The 26,123-nt window shown below is 38.6% G+C and overlaps 1 protein-coding gene across 2 annotated transcripts in view; it reads left to right on the top strand.

Annotated features, from left to right (window-relative positions):
- SCAF8 (SR-related CTD associated factor 8) overlaps nt 1–26,123 on the top strand; it is a 152,332-nt gene that overhangs the window by 62,290 nt on the left and 63,919 nt on the right. The window contains exon 21 of one of the 2 annotated variants that reach the window (XM_071435017.1): nt 24,921–26,080. The exons of the other annotated variant lie outside the window; for it this stretch is intronic. The gene's annotated coding sequence lies outside the window, so the exon portion shown is untranslated. Of the gene's footprint in view, nt 1–24,920; nt 26,081–26,123 lie in introns of those variants that run through there. 2 annotated transcript variants of the gene reach the window in all.

Here is a 26,123-nt window from a genome sequence, read left to right as displayed (position 1 = left end):
AAGCCTGCCTTTCCAGGACACTTTATCCAATTTTTGAACCCTTCTTTGCAACAAGTCTCTGGATTTAGGAAGATGAGAACAGCAGCTGATGAGTTACTCCCCTGGTTATTTATCATCTGTACTGGTGCTCAGGGGCCTTACATGAATTGCAGCTGGTTGTGCCTTTTGTGAAGGGTGGCCACTTCTGCTGTGTTTGTTCTGAGCACTTGAAATACCAAGCAGAGCCCTGAACTCTGCTGGCACCTGTGCAGTACAGGAGTTGCTAGGTCTTGTCTGTGACGTGGCACATGCTGCCTTGCACGTGCACCTTTTTCTGTTGCTTCTTTGAGAACAACACTATTGCTTCTCCACTATTTAATTTTCTCCTGTGTAAAATAGAGCTTGATGAATGTGAAAGTAGCGAGAGGAGTTCATACCCCTGCTCATGGATATATTGAGGATCCTATACTCTGCATCAGAGTGCCATTAAATTTGTTGTTTTCTAGTGGTGAAAAATTTAACAAATATTTCTTGGATCATGCTATTTCTATAAAACAACATATATTTTCTGGCTGTATAGACTGCAGAATAAGAAATTTGACCTAGTTTCATTTTATTATTTTACCTTTTATCTTTATACTTTGTATCATGTGTACCTGTACCTTGATTCTGTGTACAGTGGGCTCCTCGGCAAAATGCGTTAGTACTTTATTAACTTTCTTGTTGTCATTATATTGTAAAGGTTCCATGTTGTTAGAGTTTCATACCTCCTTGATGTTTGTCATAGGTAGCTCCTCTAGGCACTGACTCTTCCTGCTTCTCACAGCAGCCAACTGACTCCAGCTACCCTCAACCACCCAATCCACTCTTTTATAGCACTCTTCTGATTGGCTACAGCTGTGGCCTGTTAAAATCAAGCCTGCTTCTACTCTTTAGTAATTAACCCAGCTGCAACTCTTTAGGGGGTAAGATTACCTTCTATACTACCTTTATTTGCTTATATTTTATCCCCCTACACTTTCTTCTCTCAAAAATTATGTTTTTTTCTATCTGAATGTATCACAACCTATTGGACTTAGAGGAGTATGCAAAAATGAGCAGCCAAACAGCACAGGAACTGGGAAATCTCTTCCAGTGGGACTGAGGAATGGATTGTGGTCAAGAAAAGGAGAAATCTTTGAAGCTCAGTCATCTTACTTGTGGTTATTGATATTTTATTCTGCATTCTAAAATGCTGAACACTTTTGTAACCAAATCCATAGGATGTTGCAAGTTATCAAGTGTCAGAGTATCGTAGGATTTTTCTTCTGAGAGAACCTCTTTTTTGTGAAAATTAAACTGTATGGCAACTCCTCTCACAAGGGTGCAAATGTTGCATTTGAAAAATTTTCTAAGCAGTTGCTGATTTTGTTACTGATACAACAAAACTGAGATTTTATATTCCTTCCTTTAATGCTTAGGTACTGATTAAGAATGTTTTTAGAAGTGTCAGTAGTGTCAGACCAAAGGGAGTTTTCTGTGGTTTTGAAGAACTGTGAAACCGAAGGATTTGTGAGGAATGTTAAGTGACTTTATTGGGATTTACATGTGTCTTCACTTCCTTATAATGTAGAATTAGTGCCTAACTACCTGGCTGCTGCTGAGAGTTAACACTGTTATACTTGTGTTTTGTTCTGCTTTTGGTAATTTCAAACATGCAAGAGTTTTGTTTATGTCAGCTTTGCAGACCATGAAGGGTCACATGTAACCTGTCAACACTCAGGAGGAGTCTTGTAAACTAAGGAGAAATTATTGCTAGCCATGATGTTGATAAAAGTTATGTTACAGGGGAAAAAAGTGATTTTCAATGCAAGAAATGCTGAATGCTTTGTTTATGAGAGTAGGGTGTCTTTCTTAGTTTGATAGAAACTATAAGGAGAAACAACTAAGATAGCTGAGTTAAAATCTAAAAAGTTCTGGAGGTATTTATTTCTTTAAATTCTTGAAGGACATTCTGATCCCTCTTTTTGTACTCATGCTTGTAGTTAAGATGTTTTTTCTTCCCTGGATTTTGCTCGCACTTCACTGTATTTATTTCCTAAGCCTGGTGACTTGCTGCTGTGAAACCAGCAGAGGGTGCCCAGCACATGCATAGTCATTGCTGTTTCTCTCAGCCCACTGCGGTGCGGCTCTGTGGACACCAGAGAGCTGCTGCCTTAAGCCCTGTATGGGTGAGGTGTTGTAAATCTTCAGTACAGTTCTCAGAGTCGTTCAGTCTTATGCCTCAGTGCACTGCTTTCTGTACAATTGCTCTGTGTACAGGTGTACCCTCTGTTGTACACTAGTTGGATTTTGTATTTCAGTTTTTTCATGTTGATTTGTACTCAGTGCGTTAAGAGGAAGGCAGAGGTTTAGTCTTACAGTGTTGAAATGTGAAAGGATATCCCAGAAAGCTAGAGGTTTTCATGAGATAGCCTTCTTGAGAGACTAATTTCTTATTCATCTCTTTAATAAGATCTTTCATGGTTCTTCTCTGAAGTTTTCATTTCTTTTTTTTTTTCTCCCCATACTACAGTGAATATCTTTTCCCTCTGTTCAAGAACAATGTGATTGTAGTATTCTCTGCAGGTACAGAGTATGGATTAAATTGTGTTATTTACTGAATTACAGGAAGGAAGTAAAGGCGAATCTGGTTTTATTTTGGGGCTTTTACAGTATAAATACTCTTTCAGTTTTTACATGGACATGAGGTTTTTCAAACACAGATTCAATAAGCTGTTTTTAAAAACGACTGCTTAAAAAGGAAACAAGCTAATAGATTTTTTTCATTGCATCTGATAACAGAAATTCTAATTTGTCCCAAATGGTAGGAAAGAGGCGTTTTTTTCAGTTTTATTTATATCAGCAAAGAAAGAAACATCTGTAAGTCCTTTTTCTCATGTTAGAATCGGTTGTGTGAAGAAGGATCAAAGAGTGGTTTTCAAATAGCAATGCCCAGGTTTGATCCCATAGAAGTTAAACTTTTTGATTGCTGCTTGAATTACTTTTATTGGGGTAGCACAAAACTCTGGACAGGTTTCCCTGTGTGTGGAGCCAAGGGCAGTATGTGTCATTCATAACCTCATGTTGTCACTTGTCTGTCTTGGATTCTGTCACTCCTTTATCACCTGGCCACCATCTTACAGAAGGCATGTCAGTAAATCTCCTGTGGTCCCTTCATGTGTAAAGAGCTCCACTTGTGCATTCTTCTCACAGCAGAGAGAAGGAAAAGTCTCCCAGCTTCCAGATTTCTAGCTCAGGCTATCCAGCTCCTGGTGAGATGAAAGAGAAGCTTCATTTGAATATTCAGTGAATAGTAACTGGAGAGGTGGGAAGAGAGATGGCTTTGGTGGAGAAACACACAGGCACATTTGTAATGGGAGCATAGAGGCTGCTCTCCACAGCAGAGCCAGGGCAGTAAGGAGATGGATGGGCTTCTCTAGGGTCACACTGTTCACATGGCAGGTGAAGGAATACTTGTGAGTGTACCAAAGAAAACCATGTTGCACATATAAAGCAAAAGACAACCTTCATTGTGTAAGTGACTGCAAAACAAAAGGAAGTATGATTAGGTCTTCAAATATTGTTTGCAAATTATGAGAGCCTATAGACTCAAAAGGGTGAGAATTGAAGATAACTAAAAATTGTCACTTTGAAAATAAGATACATAACATCTATAATTCTGTTTATAAGAAACCAAGAGCTGAATATATATTAAACTATATCATTGCTAAATAAATTTATGTTGATATACTATATTCTCTCATAAAAAATATAATGGTTCTATTTAATTCTAGATCAGAATATTTAGGTGGTCATTTTAGTAAGAGTAAACCTAGCTACAGGGAGAAAAAAACCCAACAAAAATTGCAAATGGAAAACTAGATAAAATAAATTATCATATTACTCTCCTTTTTTTTCTGACCTGAACAACTTGAAAATAAAAATAATTTCCACTTAAACAGCTAAAGGTAATTTTAAGTTTTCATGTTTTATGCTGCCACTGTAAATGCTGGACAGGTTCCCTGCCAGGTTTCCAGTCCCCTATGTCAGCCACAGCACAGGAGGAGCACGTGTGCTCTGTGTGCCCATGCTGTGGCTGTAGCTGCTCAGCAGCTGCCACCCTTGCTTGGTACATGTGCTGTCCTGGGAGAAGGCATTTGGGTGGATCATGGTGCTGGTAACACCAAGGTTGGGGATTCAGTCCCTCTATTGGCCATCGAGCTGGATTCGATGATCCTTGTGGGTCCTTTCCAACTCTGAATATTCTGTGAATCTGTGTGAAAGTTGCTGTAGCAATGAGGTGGGAAAGAATGAGGAAGTCTTCTGTCCACCTCTTTGCTGGCCAAGTAAATGCAGGCACAGAAAGCTCTCGTTCCTGTCTGAGCAAAGTACAGGCTTTCCTTGGGATCTTCTAGGGGAGGATATGCTGTACAGTACCTGTTTCCAAAGGTCAGCTTTATTAGAGATACTTCAAGTATCAAGAAAATAGGTTTTTTTCACATGATCATGTCATTAGGTTTGGGCCACCCACCCTACTGTTGCTCATCCCCAACTGGGTATGCCTGTAGCAAGGTAAGGTGATGTCTCCCAAAGGAGTTGCTTGAAACAAAACCTCAGAGTCATTCTGCTGAGAAACAGTTCCTTGGACAACTTAGCAGACCTTGAAAAAACTGCTGCTTCTCATTTTATTTTATAGCTTTATGAGCTTTCTTTTAAGACACTTATAAAAGTCTGAGAGAGCCGGGAGAAATCATTTGGAAGTAGTCAACAAAATTACTTGTTGTGTCCAATTCTCTACCTCCAACATGGCAAACCTTTCACTGCTTAGAAGTGGGATGAGATTTTGAGAGCAGAAGCTTTGTATGTATTCTATTAAATGTTCCTAATTTTCACTAATTTATTCTGAAATTTTATTTATTTTCATTAATTTATTCTAATTTCACTGATTTTAACTAATTTATTCTGGATATTTGTACTTTCATGTGAAAATATGAAAGGAGTTGACACAGAAAAGGGTCTGCATTACTCAGGTTTTTATAGTTATCAGGGCTTTGCAGTTCCTCACTGTTGCTCCAGACATGCTCTATATCCTTAAGTTTTGTTATTCTAATACTTATCTTAAATATTCAATGCTGACACAGCCAGAGACAGTAGCTTACATTAACTCAGAGACCACTGTAGAGTTACGAGAGAGCCTATCCCTAGACTGGCAAAATGTCTACCTTGCCTTTTTTTTAAATTCCTGCTGGATGTCAAATGAAGCAGCTGGTGATTTCCTGTGACAATGGGACAATCAGCTGTGGTGTCAGGAGCAGATGTTCATCCTGCTCAGCAGCTGCCTGAGAGGGTGAGGTAGGCACCCTTTGAACTGACCAGAGAGCCAAGTCCAAGTGGTCGCCTCTGACTCACAATCAGTACCCATTCATACTCATTTCAAGAGAGTATAAAGTTAGCTTTAGTAATAAAAAAAAAAAGTGTGCTGCTCAAGCTTATATAGAGGTAGATAGGAAAATAACCTTGTGGTAGAATTTAGTAAAAATTAAGTATTTACAGTTAGATTAGATTCTCCTCTAGTACAGATAAATTCAAAAGTATTATATTATTCCTTGTCAGTGGGCAGGTCAATTTAAGAATGCTTATGACCAGTCCCTGACAGTTCATATTATGCTCCTATTACGAGCATATAACGTGTTTTTTCCTTTTGTCTCCTGTGTAAGTGGATGAGATGGATTCCACTTTAGTAGCTATTGATTGCACATTCGCTTTGTGCATCTAAGGTCTCAATAGTGACCATCTGAAAGCAATAATTAAACACACTTGAATGTGATATGTATGTGGTATGTAATTTAAAGCTTTCCTGCCTTCTTTTCTACCCTTTTATTTCATCCTTGACAGCCTTCAGGATCAAAACACATTTGAAGAGGTTGAAGGGCAGCACTGACAAAAAGAGAAAGCATAAAAATAATCCACTGGAATATGTCTGTTGGAACCATGACCAGCTCCTGAGATGAGCACAGTGGGTCAGAGTATGATGCTTATTACACCAACATCATGATCCAATGGGTTTGGTCGTTGTACAGGCTGTTCGTGTAACAGTTGGACTCACTGATCCTTGTGGGTCTCTTCACAGCTCTGTGACAATCTCCCTGAAATGGTGAGAGCGCTCATTTACACACCCAGCAGTGCTTTAACTGTTATAAATGCTTTTGATTTCTCATCAATACCTTGAAAAGTTCATTGAATTGCTTCCCTCATTGATTTACCTCTCTTTTTTATTATTATTCTGAAATTAAAACATCTAGATACTAATCCATCAAAACACACAAAATAGGATTAGTCTGTTTAGAATAACCAGATGTGCTTACATTTAAAGTACATGTGGGAGCATCATTGCTTTAGTGCCTAAAGGAAAAGGAACAAATGAGGCAAAAATGGAGAAATAGAAAATAATATAACACTTATGTAAACTTGACCATTTGCTTACTTGATTGTGAGCACAATTTATAAAGCAGTGACAAGTTTTAAAGTCTAATATGTTAAAACACACCTTTAGTTTGTCCTTTTGTTCAGTTTCTATTTCTGTTTCCTAGTTTTTTAATTTTATGACATTGTGGTTCAAGGTAGATGAGCTTGTGAGATTATTCTGTTCTTTCTAATGAAACCAATTTTTTTATCCTGGAATGTGAAATGTTATTCAAATATTTTTTAAAAACCTGACATTTCTTGAAACTTGGCTGATTTCCCAAAGTTTTATATTAAAATTTAGAGAAATATTACACAGAAACTGTCCTTCCATCAGCAAGCTCTCACTTGATGGTGTTAATTACCTTTAATGAATTTCAAAATAAATTCACTTAAAGGATTTAATTCTCTGAAATATTCTGTGTGATATCTTTCACAAATAATTTGAGATTCTCCTTCTTCCCATCTGCTTTCAGTGGCACTTCACATTTTTAATAGAAGCAGATGAGATTTTTCATTAGCACTGTGAGATATGATACCTGCTTTGGCTTTTAATTAGGTTTTCAAGAAGCAAGTGTGTTTGCCAGAGCCAAGATTTTAACTGAGATACACTTTAGTGAAGTTTTACTGATTATTAAACCATATTTTAATAACTACAAATGAGTGTCCATAAACCCAGATATAAATAAATATCTTGTCACCAAGATCCTTGAAGTTTCAGTTACAGTCTTCCAGATATCTGGCTGCTTTTCAGTCCAGTATGATATTTAGCTTGACCCTTTTAAATCGACTAAAATTTACAGCACTATTAAGTTCCTGTTGCACAGTCAGGATATAGATGTAAATAGCTTTGCATCCTTTATTTGGCTCCTTATCTGCTTTTATTTCATATGAACATTGAAGCTGTATTATTAAATTACTTGCACTGTTTAAAGATAAGGCTCAAACAAAAATACATTTTGCATGGAAATTGCCATACAAAATGAAGCTGTCTTGTAGTTGTATTCAAAAGTTGATGTGTCATCACATTAAAAGAGGTCTTCTCTCCCATAATAGATTATTTTTTGTTTTGCAGGAAGTGAGAGTGACAGGTTGTTTGTGAAAAATCTTTTTTTATTTATCAGAGGAAACAAATGCTTCTAACTTTATTGGGTCTCTCTAGTTATATAATTGTCTAACTATGGAAAATAATCAATTACAAGGCACAGCAATCTGACTTTCTGTACTGAAAGTAAAATAATAATTTTAGTCTCAGAAGTTACCCAAGTCCATCATTCCCTTCCTTTGAGGCATCTGTTCATCCTGAGTGTGATACAGTGTGCTTCATAAAAGCACAAGTCCTCAAAGACACAAATATTGTTCCCAGGCAGGTGGGTGTAAATCCTGATGGAATTGCACCCGGAAAGTAAGTACATTTTGGATTGAAATGTTTGATGGTTCTTGGTAATTGTGCTGAAATCAACCTACCTAGGATTAGATTAACACAGAATAAGCATTCTGTGGGTGTTCGTAAATATGCACTTCCATAGTCTTTCATGTTGGATTATCCTGTTTCTTTTCACTCAGTGTAATATCTCTTATTTTCAAGCTTCCCTTCTTTCTAGAACTGCCCAGCTCTTTCCCACACCATCACCTTATTTCTCAAGATACTTAAGCCAGGACTTAACTCTGTGTCCAAAGATTTTGATTTGGCACAGTTAAGTACAGTACTGAAAAAGGCTGTATTCTTTTGGAATCATGGTCAGTTGTAAAAATGTGCTGCTTTATCCTTCAAGCTCTCATGCTACCATGCTTGTAAAATAAACCAAGTCACAAAATATGGAATTTTATGGTGACAACTATTATGCCTGCAAATTGTCTGTAAATTCCTTCTTTCTTCTGCTTGTTTTGTGGAGATCAGAGGAAAGTATCATATTAACTTCCATAAACCTTGATTTCTCATTGCAGCTTTTTCTCCTTCTTATCATATCTAATTACCTGAGCATTTTGACTAGCATGCTCTCGTTTCCGTGCTATGCATTTCTTGTTCCAGATGAGACGTGTCCTTGCTTTATTACTTGTAGGAGAGGATCTGGAGCTCTCATACAAACTCATCAATGGTAAAATTACAGAAAAGTCAGGGGAATCAGGAATTTTTATCTCTGTTAAAATCCTATCTTATATACATGACTAATTCATAGGAATATGATCCATTATGTTAATTATAGTATAATCAAAGTTGGATTGACTGCTCTAAAGTAAAGATCTCATGTGACTTACTGTAGGCTTTATGTGATAGTGGACAAATTGCTTTATGTCTTAGCATTTAGTTTGGGGTTGGTTTTTTTTGATAAAGGGATGATTACAGAATTTGCTTGCCTCTTTTTTTTTTCAGTTCTTTGTTTTACTTGTTTTGAGTGTGACCTATTAGCCGAGGAACATTCTTGCTTGTGTGTGTTAGATTTCTTAACAGAACAGATTTGGAACAGATTTGGGCCCTTCTGCTACTGCTGGTAATGGGAAGTTTTGTGATGCTTTTTCCTTTAACCTGTATGCTTTCAGGGAGATTTTGACTGAACTGTTTAACAAAGACAAGGATGCTTTCATGTAATTAGGAAGTTACAGACAACTCTTCTGTCCATGTAGGCTCATTGTTATTTTCTGTATCCTCAGTCCCTACTTGGCATAGTTTCTTCAGAGTCTATGCTGCCATAAATGTCTGTAATAATTGTTGAGCATGCAGGAATTTAAAGATGGCATAATGCATAGCAGAAAAGGAATATCTACTACATTCATACATAGCACTTAGGTGGTGCTGCCATCCCACGGTGAGACCAAAGTAGATGCCCAATAGGCTAATCTTATAAAATGAAGGAAAGCAAGGATTTTCTGAAAATTGATGATATCCCACTTAGTTACACCATCTGATAGAGAAGTCACCTTCAGATTTACTTTACTTTATAAGTCATCCTTACCCATGCAAATATGGTCTGCAGAAGCTCTGGAGAAGCTGCGGAATCAAAGGAGGAAAGTGCTCCTTCCCACCCCCTCCCCTCCTCCTGAAGCAGTTAGAGCTGCAAATATCTATTAAATTTAAATTAATTTCAAAGGGCATTGGGCAATGAAATATAAATGCTCCCTCAGTACATTTGGAAAATAAAAAGGGAGTAATCAGGATGTTGCATTCCAAACATTTCTGTGTCAGTGTTGTACTATTTCTTTTACTTCTTTTTTCCTTACAGAGACCATTAAAAATTCAAATCTGGATGTCTATAAATTGTACAGTCTCATTAGTTGTCTACATTTATAATTAAAAGCTAGTGTAATATGCAGTAATTTTGACATCGCAGCAGGAAAATCATGGGAATCATCATTAAAAATGGTTGAAGCATGACCTTTACCTGAGGAAGTTTTTCAGGAAGCCATAAGGCTTAGCAGGAAAGTAGAAAGAACAACTGAGTAATTGACAGCAGATGTTTAATCCCATTTGTCAATGATTTTGATTTTGCCAGGACAATAGTTATGGTCAGTATTGTCATGTAAGAAGGAATTTCCAACATACACAGTACACTATCCAGTCTTTACATGTGATTGAGCATAAGAACAGACCTTTGCCTGTGTTTTCCTTGCTCTCCATTTTATTATTGTAATGGAGAGTAGTTATTAAATTCAATGCTTCTTAACAAAACAAACAAACAAAAACAAACAAAAAAAAAGAAAATAAAAAGTAAGAGACCTAAGAGACCTGTTGTGAATCCGGTAGTGTACAGGTGAAGTCACTTAAGGGCCTGCACACTCAGGCTTGCCGTTCTGTGAGGGATAGGACCTTTCACAATCTTTCTCCCTAATCTCTACTCCAACTCTTCTAAAAGCAGCAAAACTGACCTCACTCCAGATGTTCCCATCTGTCTTTCCCTCTCACTGTCATACTGGGGTTTCTGATCCTATTTTCTCAACCAGATGGGAACAGCAGTCCTGTTGGTGGCTGGGATGGTTGGCCCTGCAATGCAGTGGCCTTGTCCTCCCTGGCAGAGATTTGGCATGGGTGGCTGCCAGCTGCCCCCATGGTGGGAATCTCTATGGTGTGCTAAACTCTTGGTGTGTCACCCCTTTTCCTCTGCATGCCATCTGCCTTGTCTAGGTACAGCCTTGGTCACCAGGCAGGCAGCCTTAGCCCTGCCTACTGCTTTTAGAACTTGTTCAGCTCATTCTAACCTCACTCCACCAGTGGCCTCACAGCAGTGTACACCTAAATCCTCTGGATAAACCACTCCTGTGATAATACTCCTGTAAACCACTGGAAAGGGCTATGGAAAACAAAGGTGGGGTATGGTAAAGGTATGACTGAGCATGAGCACGTAGAAGAGCATCCAGTAGTGACTGAGTGGGTGCTCTCTGCTACTTCCAGCCAATTGAATTAACCAGCTAAATGGATTTGAGAGATTTGTCCCTTGTCCTGCAGGCTCCATCCTTCCTGGCAAGCATCTTGAGACAAATGGCAGTCATTTGCATCATAGTATTCAGTCTCTGTGATGGAAAGCTCTGATCTGTGCTTGGTTTCTGTGGCTGAGCACGAGGCTCAGGACAGGTTCTCACACAGGATCACCTGGACTGTTCGCCTGCTTTCAGGGAGAGCCAAGCACACCTCTCACCTCCACATGGGTTTGTCTCACCACTGCCAGTGCTTCTTGTGACACCAGTACATGCAATACCTGTAGATAACCTGCTGCCTGGCTCACTGGCCTCGTGTTAGAAAGCTTTTCTCCACAACTGCATACTAAGTCTTGTCTTCTGCATGATGAACATGGAGAACAATTAGTTATCATCCTCTTCTCATAACAAACCTTTACATATTTTAAATATGTTATCATGTCTTCTTTCTAGACTAAACAATCTATTTCTTTCAACCTTCCATTCTTCTACATCTGTTATCAATTTTTTGTGGCTTTTACCTGGATTCCCTCCAGCTGTCTCTTTGCTTCAACAGCCCAGTAGGCAGAGCTGGATATAGTAATGCAGTCAAGGCCTTGCCTCTGGTAATAGTGAAAAAATAATTGTTTGATTTGCTTACAGTATTACTCTGCCTATATGTCAGGCTCCCTTTTTCTGCAAGTGGGTAGCATCCTGACTTTGGGTTTTCTTATAGACCACTGTAACTCCCTTCAGCTCTTTTTGTGTTAATTTATCCTTCTCATTGTGGATTTAATGCAGTAATTTCAGAACATTTATCCAAATTACTGCAGTTATGGTGAGTTCTAGTCCAATCTTATAAACTGCTTGCAACCTCACCCAGTTTAATATATTGTATCAGATGCTACTAATCTCCTTTACCACCAAAGTGTGAGATTGTCAAATATAAAAGGCATCAGATTTACAACTATCTTGTTTTGAGAAACCTCATGAGAGACCTTTTTTTTAATGATTGATAACAAGCAGAAGTTATGTAATAGGATGGAGTCATACTTTTCTCTGCCTGTTACTGTCACAGCATATGATGACCTGAGGTCACTGGCATTTCAGCCACCAAAGGGAATGTTCAGGTGCTAAATTGATCTCTGCTGAGCTGCAGGTGATGGCAGCAGTATTCTCACTGGCAAAGTTTATTTTGAACTAGCAAGGTTGTTCAATGCTGCATTTCCTTTTCTAACACTATTGCAGAATTTTTCTTACATTTTTCTATCTTTCTTTTCCCTGCATGTTTGCATGGTGAATTCTTTGCAGTTCTCCCAGCATGTATACTTACTGATACCTCTTAAATTACTCCTTCGGGGCTCTAAGATAATTAATTATCTCCTGGTATGGCACACTGCTCATTTACTGTGCACTGGGTTAATTTGCTGCTGTGCTTTAGTGCTGCCCTTCTGTAAACTAGTCCTCTCTTTTGAACTCTTTCCCCCTCTGGATTGCCTTTGCCTGGGGGTGTCCTTGATTAGTCTCTGAAGCTGGCTGTGGCTGCATTCCCTGTGCTTCTCAACACTGGTCTGCTCTTTCCTTCCTAGGAATGATGAAATCTCTCATTTTATAATCACTTTGGTTTGATTTCCTTTCCATTACTAAATTCTAAAAAGTTCTACAAAACTAGAGTTAAAACTAGAACACCCTGCCAAATTACTTCTTCAGCAAATACTTGAGTGTGTTTTTCTTCAGAAGAAATAAAAGAGGTGTTAAATACCAAACTTTCTCCATATTCTAATTTTGAAAGTCTTCTGAGTTTTTGTATGCTTCCATGGAGGAGTGCTTTCATCTGAGAAGCCAACAGAAGACTGTTTCAAAGATTGTCTTCGCTTCTTGAAGTAACCAGGGGCATACTTTTATGACCTACAATCTAATTCTTTCTACAAACCAGTTGTAGCTGAAAAGCACAGCCTGACCTCAGAAGCCGAATATTGTTTTAAAACATATTCTGCAACTTTTTAAAATACATCTGGAAAATACTTCCTGAAGAAACTACAGGGGATTCTGTGCCTCACCAATATAATGCAAACCACAAAGCGATGAGATAGAACCAGCTGTTAAATCGTGTATATATATATATATATATATATATATATATATATATATATATATATATATATATATATATATATGTATCTCACACTACTCCTGGGACAGGCTGTCAACATGCAGTATAATACATATAATCTCTCCTGAGCAGTGAACAAATCAGAGCTAAGACTGGCAGGATCTTCTACAACCTATATAAATATTTTTAAAAAGAGGTGAACAAGATCCATCTTATATTGGTACATCACACAGTGAGGGGATTGGTCTCAGAGTGAAGACTTTATGGTTATTGTCTCCTACAGGGCAGATTGAAATCCTGCATCTGCAGCCTGGTTTTCCTTTAGGGAAGGATCTCTGTGGTTCAGCTATTTGACTATGTTTCTTATTTTCTTTGTTTAAAAAATATTCTGTAATAGTTATTTCAGACCGCTGCAAATGGATGACAAATAGCCACATTTTAGTTAAACCAGAATGTTCTTTAAAACCATTTCTTACCCTGCTTTCAGTGCTATTTTAGTAGCTCTGTGGGTAACAACAGCATATTTCTTTCTTTGGAAGTTCCAAATACTGGAAATACTTTAGGGGAGTGATTTTGGTTCAGTTTGTATTCATACAGATAGGCTATATATCATGGGTGTTATATAATGCCTGTAATTTAAGAGTCCACAATGAAAACAAAACATTTATTATATTCGGAGACATTTCCAGGGAGTGAATAACTATGATTAAGTGAATAGGCCATTAGCTACCACTATTACAGCTCAAATGCAGCTGAAATAGCATTTATTTAGTGGTAAAAAATATTTGGCAACACTGCACTTGCAAAAAAAACCCCAAAACTTTACATTTGGAAAGTTCTCTACATTCCTAGGAATCTCCAAAGAAATGGTATTTAAAGGCACCAGACTCAATTTTCCTAGGCTGTAACTGTAACAAGAAATATACTAAGTATATAATTTAGGCAAATATTGCCTTTTAACAGTCTTACACCAACAAATGTAAGAACTCAATAATCAAAGTAGCTGTGGGCATGAAGTTTTCTATGAATTGATTAAGCCTTCTCACTCAGTTATCTCCATTTTATTGAACACATTTACTTCTGGTCAGATGCATTTGTTCTCTGCAGTACATACATTTTCACAAGTATTTGGATCACTGAGGAAATATGTTCTGCAATTAGAGAAAAAAATACATACCTCTTCATTTTAGCAGTATTACTAATGAAATCGTGATAGCAAGATTTTTCTGTTAGTGATATGAGCCAAAGAGCCCAACCTAACAGATACGAAGTTACTTACAGTATTTTATTTGGTTTTTTTTAATGTTGTCTTGGTATTGAAATAGATTGTTCTTTTTTGTGTATCTTAAAAACCTTCTATTGCAATGGCTACTGAAAGCTTTGCTTACAGTAAGAGAGTTTTCCTTTGTGATGAATTTTTGTTCAAAACAAGAACCAGAGTATTTCTTCAAGGTATTATTAAGGATCTTTAATATTAAATTTAATATTCTTGGCAGTTGAATCTGATCTGAAACAAAAGATCCTCTGAAGTTTCTCTATCTTCTCTGTCTCAAACAACTTGCAAATGTATTTCGTGATTTCTATAATGCCAGATCTCTTCAGAAGTGCTGTTGATAGTTACAGTAAGAAGATATTTTAGTAATTTGAAGAATATTTCTGGTTTAAATCCTTTGGTGAACAAGAATTATATGAATTTGGCTGTGTTGCTCTCTGGAAATCCTTGGCATCCAGAACAGGCTGCATTCCCCAGCTGACTGATTCTGATGGATAACTTTCCATGGATTGGGTGGTCTGTTGTGGAGCTGAGGGACAGACTATAGCTATAGTGATTGTCTTTTTTTAGAAAAAAATACTGTCTCTTCACAACTGAAGTTGATTATTTTTTCCCATTTCTTGGAAAAAATAGTGTCTTTTGACAATCGTACGCTTGAAAAATCTAAACATTTTGAAGAGCCTAATATTGAACTTCACAAGATTTTAGAAGTGGACGTTTGCAAAAGAGATAATTTTAAAAGCAGAGGTATCAAGAGAATGCAACTACAAGTCTTTAAAAACAGATCAGTCTTTGTCAGAGCTAATGGAGAATAATGGTGATGGAGATGTTTCTTGATACGGAGAGTTCGGAAACAAAAGATGGGATCAGGTAAAATAATAAGTTCTTGTTGATTGTGGTAATTGTTTATACAGAGCTATTCCCATTGGTTTTTGCTAAGAGGCACATTACAATTTTTTTTAAGAGACAGATTTAAGCACGCCAAAATGTAATATGAGAGAAAGTTAAAAAAAAATTAACAGTTCATCCAGTTAACCTCCCAGCATGGACTTAATAGTAGTAAGTCATTGGGGGACCATAGCTGGCATCATAGCAGTCTGTAGTCTTCAACAGGTGTAGAGCCTTGGCAGTGCTCTGGAGCTCTGTCCCATAATGATTATCTGAGGTATTTTTTTATATGTTGTGGCATTTGATTGGAATAACTGAAATGAATGAGCAGTAACACCAATGTAGGTTGAGCCAATGTTTTTAGAATTTGTGGAGAGGCAGCTGACTAGAAAATGGACTTAATGATCTGAAACAAAATGACCTACAGGAAGATTATCTTCTGCTTATTTAATGCTGCAGTGATCTACCATCAGCACAGAGACATTTATAGAATAACAAGAGTATGGAAGTAAGAGGCATTTTGTTTACATAATCTATAAATTTTAATTAAGTTGTCAAAATATTTTTAGTTCCAGGCCCAACAAGGCAGAACCAGACTAGAATTACTGACTTTGTGATCAATAGCAGCTGAGGTCGCATAGAAACCACAAGTAATGGCAAATCATTACTTGGACCTAAAATAAGATTATTTAAGTCATTAATTAAAGCTAAATATGAATAATTGCATTTAAATGTAGACTGATATTTTCAAGCAATTTTTAGGATCTTTAAGAGAAGCTCCATGTTGTAAGGTTCACCTTTAGTGGCTATTCATGCATTTCTAATTCACCAGGGACATAATTCCTGTACTGCAGCAATTGGAAACAGTACTTCCACTGCAAAGTGAGAACTGTGAAGGGCATGTGGGGAAGCAGGCAAATGGTCACCAGTACATGGCTAAGACCAGGCAGAAAATACAATTGTTAGACAGCAGAGTGCACAGAGGAAATGCATTCATTCTGCAGATTGACAAAACAGATGGTGGGTACCTTTCATCCAAAGGGGATGCTGCAAGATTGGGATAAAATTTAGTAGTACAAACATGAAGTTGGGTGTTCAATGAAGTAAAGTTTCTACAATTACTTTTTAGAGACATCAAAACAAGTGAGAATAAAAAAGTACGTTTATTAGTTATGAGATATTTCTGAGCCATTGGTGCATTGCGTTTAAAAAAAAAAAAGGAAATGCTATCCTAGGACCTTAGGACATATCAAGCAAGGTAACTCCAACAGAGAAAGTGAAGTTATCAGTGTCTTAATCATAAAATCACTCAGGTTGGAAAAAGACCTTTAAGTTCATCAAGTCCAACCATTAACCCAGTTCTGCCAAGTCCACCACTAAACCACGTCCCTAAGGACCAGTTCTACATGTCTTTTAAATACCTCCAGGGATGAGGACTCAACCACTTCACTGGAAAGCTTGTTCCAGTGCTTGACAACCCTTTTCATAAAGAAAATTTTCCTAAGATCTAATCTAAACCTTCCCTGGTACAACTTGAGGCCATTTCCTTTTGTCCTGCCGCTTGTTACTTGGGAGCAGAGACTCATCTGACCTGGCTACAATCTCCTTCCAAGGAGTTGAAAAGAGTGATGAGGTCCCCTCTGGGCCTCCTTTTCTCCAGGCTAAACAACCCCAGCTCCCTTAGCCACTCCTCACAGGACTCATGCTCCAGACCCTTCAACAGCTCTGCTGCCCTTCTCTGGACATGCTCCAGCACCTCAGTGTATTTCTTATATTGAGGGACCCAAAACCGAACACAGGATTTGAGGTGAGGCTTCACCAGTGCTGAGTACAGGGGGACAATCCCTGCCCTGCTCCTGCTGGCCACACCATTGCTGATCCAGGCCAGGATGCCATCGGCCTTCTTGGCCACCTGGGTGCAGCTGGCTCATGCTCAGCTGCTGCTGTTTTCCAGCACCCCCAGGTCCTTTTCTGCCAGGGCACTTTCTAGCCACTCTTCCCCAGCCTGTAGCCCTGCCTGGGGCTGTTGTGACACAAGTGGAAGACCTGGCACTTGGCTTGTGTCACTGGCTCAGCCAACTGGTCCAGCCTATGGGAGCATCCCTCTGTAGAGCCTTCCTGCCTTCCAGAAAATCAACATTCCCACCAAGCCTGGCGTCATGTACAAACTGAGGATGTGCTTGATGCCCTCCTCCAGAACATCAATAAGGATATTTAACAGAACTGGCTCCAGCACTTAGTCCTGGAGAATCCCACTTGTGACTGGCCACCAGCTGGATGAGCTCCATTCACCACCATTCTGGGCCCAGCCATCCAGCCAGTTTTTAACCCAGTGAACAGTGCAGGAACTCCTGTCCAAGCCAGGAGCAGCCAGTTTCTCCAGGAGAGTGCTGTGGGAAATGATGTCAAAGTCCAGGTAGACAACGAGGACAGTCCTTTCCTCATCCACTAGGCAGGCCATCTTGCCATGGAAAGAGACAAAATTGGTCAAGCAAGACCTGCCTTTCACAAAGCCACAGTGTCTGAGTCTAATCCCCTGGTTGTCCTGTACATGCCATATGACATGTACAGGCACTCAAGATGACCTGGTCCATGACCTGCCTGCCCCAGGACCAAGGTCAGGCTGACGAACCTCTAGGTCCCTGGATTCTCCTTTCAATCCTTCTCATGGTTGGGCATCACATTTGCCTACTTCCAGCCATCTGGGACCTCACTGGTAAACCAGAACTAGTGATAAATGATGGGAAGTGGCTTGCTGAGCACTTCTGCCAACACTTTCAGTATCCTTGAATGGATCCCGTCCAGCCCATAGACTTGTGTCTGTCTAAGGGGTGTAACAATTTTCCCTTGGATTAAGAGGCTTCATTCTACTCTCTGTCCCTGTCTTGCAGCTCAGGAGTCTGGGCACCCTGAGAACCACTGGTCTTTCTATTAAAGACTGAGGTAAAGCCATTAAGTACCTCAGCCTTTTCCTCATACTTTGTGACTATATTTCACCCCACATTCAGAAAAATATGGAGATTCTCCTTAAGAAGCATTTTTGTTGTCTTTTGTGGCTGTAGCCAGATTAAGTTCTGGTGGGGTTTGGGCCCTTCTAATTTTCTGTCTACATAACCTCACAAGATCCTTGTAGTGATCTGGACTTCTCTGCCCCTTCTAAGGATTATAGACTTTTCATTTTCTCCTGAATGCCAGCTGAAGCTCTCTGTTCAGCCAAGCCCATCTTGTTTCCTGACAGCTTATCTTTTGAGATGTGGGGATGGCCAGCTCCTGCACCTTTAAGATGCTTTGGTTTTTTTTAGGAATGTCCAGCCTTCCTGGATTCCTTTGCCCTTCACAACTGCCTTCCAAGAGACTCTGTCAACCAGTCTCCTAAACAGAACTTTGTAGGATAAAGTCTCATCATTCATGTTCCAGCAAGATTAAATCAAAAAGTGGAAGACACTGAGAAGCAAGCTAGGGAAAGAACAGCAAAGCAAGAGGATGTTAGCAAGAGGATGGTAACAGATGTTGACTTAACCCTATAAAAGGAAATTTGGGAAAGAGATTGAATAGAGTCTCTCTAACCACCTCCAAGAAGAGCACACCCAAAAAAAGAGAAAATATCTTTATTGTGAAAACAAGCCTCACGATTATAAATTGATCATAAAAATGCAGGCTTCAAATCAAGAAAAAATCATTCTAGTCATCAGAGCAATGAACTTCAGGAACAGTAAGTAAAAAGATGTTAAAAAAAAATTAGGATACAGCTTGGCCAGTTAATGCAGTTAATGGAACGGAATGGGAGAGGCCTGCATGCTGAGACCTTTCAAAGTAGTACCCCTACTTTGTACCCCCCCATTCCACATAGTAAAGGGCTACGGACTATTTTTGCATGCTCCAGAGTTTGCTGTCAGGAACCAGAAGCTCATAGGTATTCAGTTAAAATTAAAGTTAAAAAATTAGGAGACTTCAGTTGTGAGAGAGAAGAAAACTCCTGGCGGTTTGGTTTGTCTCAGAATTGCCACAAGCCATCAGCGTGTTACAGCCCTGACAAACACCCAGAGAGGTGTAAGAGCTTCCATTCCATTTCAGGGTAGGGTTACTGACTGGGGCTTCAGCTTGCTTCCTCCATGCTGCTGGAAGCCCAGCCAGGAGTTACTGCTTTGAGAAGAGTACAGGGAGCTGCTATGTCCTGCTGGCATACAATTTATTAGCCAGTTCCAGCTGATTCTCAGTGATTGTGCAATGGCTTTTTATTTGCTTTGTCCCAGTGTGCCCATTTATAGGAAAACACCAGCCCCACAACCGGGAGGCAGCGACATCCAACCCATCCAGCGACATCTTGGGTGAGAGAGGCGCTGGTGCCGAGTGCTCCCCTCCATGTGGCTCACACCAGGGCAAAACAGCACTTTGGGACAACTTCTGTTCTCTGGGACACTGACAGCAAACAGCTCCCTGAATCAGTCACAGGCACCTGAGGCTAACCCAGCTCCTGCAAGCTGAAGAGGTCCAGGTTATTTTAAGGCTTCTCCTGCAGGACTGATGCAGCGTGGCTGCAGTCACACTGTCAGCTCCCAGCTCTCCCACGGAACCTGTGGCTCTTGTGGGGATGCTCTCGCTGCCAGCTCAGGCACCAACCCACCCAGAGCTTGTCCTCACAGCTTCACAGCTTCAGTGCATACCAAAAGGGTTTGCTTGAAGTGCCCCTGCTGTGTTTATGGATGTGCCTTTGCCTTGAAGCAAACCAGAAGCATTCCTGCAGTCGAGCTCAGCTGCGGAGAGATTAAGGCTGTTCTTCATTAACACCTTGAAGTGTTGTTTGCAGTTTCCAGCTCACACCATCTGCCATTCCGTAGCCACACCAATGAACACTGTTTGGCTTGAATGTAGATGAAGTGCTCTAGCAAGTATGTCAAGAGTTGGCTCATGATCAAGTTTCAGTCATGTAAGTGTGTAGGCATACCCCCAAACAAACTTAAATCTTTCTCTCCATCATGGCAAGGCAGAGCAGGATAACTGTGTCAGCCAGCAAAGCTGGAGGACAGTATATTTGGATGTTTCTTGTCATGCAAATGCCAAATATTCAAAAATTGTGCTTTCCAAGGTTATGAGAATGGCTTTAAAATAGTGTAATCTTAAAATAAAGTCTCTAGAAATCCCTTTCATCTTCTGCTTTTCTCAGATTCTTTTGAGCCTATCAGCACCTAAAAATCACATTTTTTCATATTTTCATCTATGAGCATAGAAAAATGAACTAAAAAATGAAAACTCCTATTCATGCAGGAACAACTTTCTTCAGGAGAAGCTTTACAGAAAAACATCACATTGTGGAGCTCACTCTCTGAAGCTGATAACTGGATTTGACAAAGCCAGGGACTGAATTGCCAAAGTTTGCACAGCTGTAAGAATGATATAGTTCAGATTACAGAATTCTTGCTGAGAGAAGATACATATGGAGTGAAAAACACCAGGTATAGATTACCTGAAAGGAAGGGAAGAAAGTAAAAAGGCCAGAGGGAGCTACAGTTTTCTTGTGCAATGCAGTACAAGCATCTTCAGTCACACACCAGGGAAACTGCTTCAAGGCTGTGAAATTCTTCCTTCAGCCCAGAACTCACCCACTCCCATAAAAGGTTACTTGATGCCAGCCTGGATTTTGGAGGACTGGCAACTGGATTGTCACTTGGTACCCTAGTCAGGTCTTACCTACAGAATGCAGTGTGCCACTGGACTGTTCATTTCTAACTGATATCACTTACACCACCATATACAGTGCAGAAAAGCTTTGAAAGTCCTTCAGATTTTTGAATCGTGTTAGGTAGGATTTTTTTCCAATGGTTTTAAATTGCTTTAAATTATACACTGCTTGTGTTTAAAGTATACATTACTATTTTAAGCAGATTCATGTGGTTATTAAACTAGCTAATTCTTGTTAATTTAAAAATACACTTCTAAATAAATTCTCTAGAGTTTTAGAGACTTTGTTAATCATTGTAATTAGGTATAGTTTAAATTTAGCACATTGTTACTTCACTTTAGTCTTATATCCCCAATGACTTGATGATATCAAGACTCAAAGGTATATTCTAACACTTAATATTTGCCCTTTAATTTGTTTAAAAATTAATTATAAGAATATTTTTGTATACAGATCCAGAAATAACATAGTAATTCAAATATTGAACATTTCTGCAATTTCTTCCCCTAATACTCCTTAGGCTGAGTCATGGAAAACACTCTGATAATTTTCAAGTTTCCTCCTGCCTCTTCATAAATGACAGCACAATATATACAAAACATCATATGATGTTCCAAATGTTATTATTATCTTGATAGAGGCTTCTCTAACATCAGGGACAAGGGCTTCATAATTTAATTCAAGTATTGTAATGATCAGCATTCGCATAGTGTAAAGCTTAAGACATCTGACCTCAAGGAACAAACAGATTGAGGTTTGTCATTATCAGTAATCTAGTCTTTAACCACAAACTTTCACTGGAATTTAAAGTCAGTTAAATTATGTAAGTTCTATGCTGCTTGCTAAATTGAGGAAATTTTGCACTTTCTATTAATCTTTATTTGATAACTGCAGTCTTAATTACCCTGAGTGTTACTACTTTTCCCCCTGTCAGACACACTGACTTTAAATGTTGCACTGTTTAGAAACAGACTCCTGTTTCTCCTTTTGAAAAGAAGGCGTGAGACTCATCTCACTTTACGCTTGCAGTGCATTTACACTGCAGAGCTGACTGCTCTGTCTCTGTAGCACAGAGTGAGCGCTCTGCAGTGCGAGTCACACACCCACACACCTCTCATGGCTGCTCCTGCCACTTGTGTTAGGCACTTAGGCAAGCGTGGCACAAATTCTCCTGCCATCACTGACTGGCTCCAGATAACTCTGGTTGGATACTTTTGCTTGCCATGGATTGCAAAGAGAACAACGATGATCTTTTAAGACAGGAGTCACCATGACACATCTCTCCATGTTAACAAGTTATCAGCTCTTCTGGCCCTTAGCAAGCTGCTGCCTGGACTTTCAGTAATGCTTCTGACTGAACAGTTTGTCTCTCTTTCCCTGTCACTGTTAGCAAAGTCTTGACTCTCAGAGATCCTAGCCCTTTTGACAAAAAGACAAAAGTAGTTCTGGTATCTGTATGTCTAAAATTCTTGATAAAAATCCCCTAAATCTCTGTAATTTATAACCCCTAGAGCTGTTCTCAGTAAGGAGCAGACATCTGCTTTGTCTCATTTTCAGGACATCTGACTTCCTGTAAAAAGCAGGTTTTTTTGTGGGATTTCCTCTCTGCCTTGGCAGTCAGACAGCAGGCTGTACATCATGAGTGGTCAGGTTGGCTCACCTGTCCTTTATCCTCTTTCCTTATTTTCCACTGGAGAAAACTGGAAGTATTTGTGTGTACTCTGTATGCTGCTCTCTGTCACCACGTATTTTTCAGAGGAAGTCAGTCTTACTTTTCTTTCACTGTAAATCCAGTGGGATATATCCCTAAATATCAAATCAAATTTTGTTTTAATTGAAGGTGGGCTTTGTGTTGTATTTCAGCTTCTGCTGGCCTCCAGTTCCTCCAGTCGAGAAGAAGCTGGGGACTCTTTTCCATCTTGGAGAGCAAGTTATTTCACATTTCTGAGTAGCACAGATGGCACAAACAAAACATATCATAGAGTGAAAAGTAGAAGAGGTCTGCTAATAATCCAAATTGGGTTAAGAAGAGTGATCTGTGCCTCCTGTATTTGTGGAATTGTCTTGTATCTTCATAAATATTAATATAAATGGTAACCTATTCTTTGCAAAGCTCAATATGACTGGTCCTCCTGGTCTCAGCAGTCTTTTTCAGTATATTTCTGATCAAGATATCTTTTGCAAGATAAACAGTAATTTTGCGGTCTAGAGTTTTGTGAAGTTGCGCAACTGATTTGTTTCTAAACTGTAGTGGTATGTGTTTGTTATTTTCTCAGTGGAATGTTTCATTGAACAAAATTCAATTTTAAAAGGCTGTGAAACAATTCCATTAGTCTAAATTGAACAATATTTCAATAAAGCACATACTTCATAAAAGTAGCCATATAGATGTGAAATCAATTGCTAGGAAGACTGTGTTATCACTTGAAATCTTCTTTCCATAATGGTTCTATTTTTCTATTTTCAAAGTCTATATAATTCTTCTTGAAATATGTTTGCTTGTATTAGCAGCTTTATTTAAACAAGACTGTATGGTAAAATATTTCAGTTGTTACTGTTCTTATGTGCTAGGGAAACTGGGCTAGAATAAATTATCATAATGTGAGTGCATAAATTATTTGGAAACCATATACAAGGAATAGTTCTCAATGATACTCCATTTAGTAGAGTTTTTCAAGTGTTTTTTCCTTGTTCCAGTAATATTCAGTATTCTCACTGATGGTTTGGATGAAAGGTTACAATGTACACTTAATAAATTCATAGAGCAGAACAAGCATTTTGGAAGCAAGGCTGTGGAAAATGACAAAGTAAAGATAAAGTATGCTGATGGTTAAAATTGGTTAGACAACCATCATCAGGCATTACATTGGTCAGGGGTGAGCAAAGAGATCTCTCACAGCACCTGCTACCTCAATTCCTTTAGTGATTTCTATTTATGTGATAATTATAAGAATAATTATACATAAAATAAGTATTTTGTGTAGCTCCAGAAAATTGCAGGGTATATAACTAAAAACTTAGCACTGGTTCAGGAATTCATTACATGGCTTTTGTACTTACCTTAGATTGAAGCAATTATACTTCTTATCATTCTGCCCATGTCAGTACTGATTGAAAATTGCTAGGGTCTGATGGCTTTGAGAATGGTCTTTGTGAAATAAATATGTGAACAGAGTCAAATGTCTGTGATAGGATATAGTGCATTCATATTCATAAGAAATTTTGGCCTTCAGCCTACTCACAGTCCATGGAAAAAGATGGACACCTTCTTGAGGTTACCAAGGGAGTGGGATAATCACCTTCCAGAGGTACCTCTGCCTCTCTTACATTTTCTGCAACAAATATATATTGGAGGTGTATTCTTAGTTTTTCCTATATCAGTCTGTGATACTAAAAGTTTGATTTTCCTGGACTTCACTGAGGACTATCTTAAAAAATTCTAATTGTCAGAAAATCAGAATAGATAATGTAGAGGTCTGTTTTGACCCTTGGTTCTGTGAAGACAATTCAGTGAGTCATTTAGGAAGCTTTTATAGTTGTTACCATTAATGTAGAGGTCTATTTTGACCCTTGGTTCTGTGAAGCCCATTCAGTGAGTCATTTATGAAGCTTTTATAGTTGTTACCAATACGTAATGGGCATGACCAATATGTGTTAGAGATAGTTCTATAACAAACTCATATAAGCCACTTATTAACCTGTTGGATTCTTGCTCATTGTTTGTTAATCCTTTACTCTGTATCTTGTGTACAGTGTGTGAGAGAGAAAATACAGGACTTTAATCCAGAAAATCTGCTATACAAAAATAATTTTTACAAGGATAATATTATACTGATGTTTTTAAAGTACTAAGCTACTGGACATTTATTTTTTAGATAATGGTATGTTTGATCCTGGATAATGTTTTAGGAACCATACAGAATAAGGCCTTTCTCCCTCATAAGCATTGTGTGGCTAACAGAGAGACTGTAAACTTTATCCCAAATATTTTCTTAGTGAAGCATTTACTATTGCATGGCTGAAAAAACAAAAAGTCTCATTTATAGGACTTTTTAAAAATTGGAATTAAACTCCAGCAACCAGTGATGACTAGTTATTGTTCCTTTTGTCAACAGGGAAGATGAAGGAAGTTCTGGCAGCTTACCATGTCCCGGGCTCTGCAGAGCTAAGTGAGAAGTGCTCCCAGTTCTAGCACGCATCACATCCCATCGACCTTGGGTCTGGAGTGCCAGAAGGATCCCAGCGCTGCGCTCTGAGACGGCTCTGAGCACCTCAGTACCCCCTTCTTGACAGAACCCAGGGATGGCAATATTACACACCAGTATTACCTGTCTGGGGCAGGTTTAATTTTATAAATTAAAACAATAAACTCTATGAGTTTCTAGACCATATTTGTGCTGTTGAGGATGATCTGCTCAGATGAACAGTTTTGCATCCATCGAAGAGACAGGTTCTTCTGCTGGACCAGAAGATGACAGTGGACTGTATATTGTAACTAATATCATTTGTAGCATCTCCTAGTGCAAATAATTGAAGAACAGGTGGCAAGAAAATCCTGTGGGGAATAAGACATGCTCTGTTTTGATTTACAGATTTTATAAAAAGTTTTGTTTTTTTAAAGATAACCACTTTTAGATAACACTATGTGTGCAGTCTATGTGCAGCTCTTCACTGTGGCTGTCTGTATTCCAGAGATGATGAATGCCTTGTAAGACACCTCAACTTTTTAAAATTTGTGATTAATTCTTAAATTATGAGATTATAATGGAAAACTAGAAAGGAAAACTTCTAGGGCTTTTATTTGACTGGATGTCTCTAATTACATCCCATTACTTCTCCTAAAAGGAGAAGGAAAAGGCAGGAAGTAGAAATTAAATACAAAACCCCCCACGTTGCATTTCTTCTTTTGGCATATGCACCTATCTAAATGTGTGTTTGATCTAATATCCAAGGAGAGGGAAACAGCTAAAAGTTAGCTGAGCCATCACACAAAAGGTCTGTGGTTTTGGGCAGTATTTGCTAATTTTGTCTCTAAATAGCTATAGAAAAGAAGGAATATGTATATGCCCCAACATATGTGAAAAGGACATACTTGCCATTCCTTTATTTATTTTTGCTCTTTCAAAAATTAAAGTGTCAGTTATTTGGAATGCTGTAGTCTGTGGTCTCTTTACATTTGTTTAGTGAGAACCTTTCAGCAAAATCATTCCCATTACAGTGTAACTGCATGGTGACCACAGCTTTGGGCCTGTATAATAAAGATCTAAATTCAAAATTTTTTTTTCTCAGCATTTTCTCTATTTTTATGTTGTATCTGC

Source organism: Agelaius tricolor, unplaced genomic scaffold (genome assembly GCF_023055355.1).
Source record: "Agelaius tricolor isolate 1412-34295 unplaced genomic scaffold, bAgeTri1.0.p SCAF_1, whole genome shotgun sequence".
In the NCBI taxonomy this organism is placed as follows: Eukaryota; Metazoa; Chordata; class Aves; order Passeriformes; family Icteridae; genus Agelaius; species Agelaius tricolor.
This window is presented reverse-complemented; position numbering and strand designations above follow the sequence as displayed.